Genomic DNA, 1647 nt, shown 5'->3' on the forward strand with positions numbered 1-1647 from the left:
TTAATAATAATAATAATAATAATACATTTTATTTATATAGCGCTTTTCAAGATACTCAAAGACGCTTTACATAAGACAAATAATCAAAACAAATACGTACATACACCATACAAATCATAGTACAAAATCAAAATAGTACATCAACATCAAGAATAATTAAGATAAAAACAAAGAGAGCAGCATAAGACAGTTCATTAAAAATTAGCTAAATTATGAGAGAGAACAACAAATATAGAACAATTTCTTAAAATTAGACAGAAACAGGACAGATTCACATGCAATCAGGAAACTGAAAACTTTACAAGTTTTAGGATCTAGGACTTCACATTTCTGTCGTGATCTAAGTATAAAAACTATTAAAAAGAATAGCAAAAATAAAAGCATTTATTTCGTGTTGTTACAAGTTAAATGCCATTTTGAATAGATGAGTTTTGAGAAGTGACTTGAATTTGGACAGGTCAGGACAATCTCGTAGGTGTTTGGGGAGAGCATTCCATAAAGATGGAGCAGCTATGGAAAAGGCCCTGTCACCCCAGGTCCGGTGCTTGGTCCTAGAGGGTATGGACAGTAGGTTAGCCTCAGAAGAGCGAAGGCTACGGGAGGGAATGTGCTGATGGAGCAGGTCGGTGAGGTAGGATGGGGCCTGATTATGGAGAGCTTTGTGAGTGAATAGAAGAATTTTGAATTGAATGCGTTGAGCAACGGGAAGCCAATGAAGTTTTTGTAGAACAGGTGTAATATGATCACGGGAGCGAGTATGAGTAAGGAGGCGAGCAGCTGAATTCTGGATATACTGAAGTTTTTTTAGGATTTTGTTGGATGTACCATAAAGGATGCTATTGCAATAATCAATTCTGGATGTAATAAAAGCATGAATCAAGGTTTCGGCGGCAGAAAAGGAGAGTGATGGACGTAGACGTGCTATGTTTTTTAGATGAAAGAAAGCAGTTTTGGTGATGTGATTTACATGGCGGTCAAAAGAGAGGTTGCTATCAAAAATTACACCAAGATTTCGGATGTTAGAAGACGGAGACAAAGTGTCATTATCAATGGTAATTTGAAATTTTTTTGTGGTTTTTGCCAGGGTTGTAGGACCTACGATGATCATATCTAATTTTTCACAGTTTAATTTGAGGAAATTAGCTTTCATCCACAATTTCATTTCAGTGATGCAATTTGTCAGAGTGGAGTGAAGTTCAGTATTAATGGATTTGGAGGAGATGTAAAGCTGAATATCATCAGCATAGCAGTGGAAATGTAAACCATGCCGACGTATGATGTCACCAAGGGGGAGCATATAAAGAATAAACAAAAGGGGACCTAACACTGAGCCTTGGGGAACGCCTTGGGACAGTGGAGCAATGGCAGAACTACAATTGTTGATATTAACAAACTGTTGTCTGTTTACGAGATATGACCTTAACCACAAAAGGGCAGTACCAGTGATGTTGACAGAGGATTCAAGGCGGGACAGAAGAATGGAGTGATTAATGGTGTCAAAAGCTGCAGTAAGATCAAGGAGGATGAGAATATTAATTTGTCCAGAGTCTGAGGAAAGAAGAAGGTCATTTGTGACTTTGAGGAGGGCTGACTCAGTGCTGTGCTGGGGGCGGAAACCAGACTGAAATTATTCAAATAGATTATTGG

The sequence above is a fragment of the Trichomycterus rosablanca genome, chromosome 7, assembly GCF_030014385.1.
Source record: "Trichomycterus rosablanca isolate fTriRos1 chromosome 7, fTriRos1.hap1, whole genome shotgun sequence".
Taxonomy (NCBI): domain Eukaryota; kingdom Metazoa; phylum Chordata; class Actinopteri; order Siluriformes; family Trichomycteridae; genus Trichomycterus; species Trichomycterus rosablanca.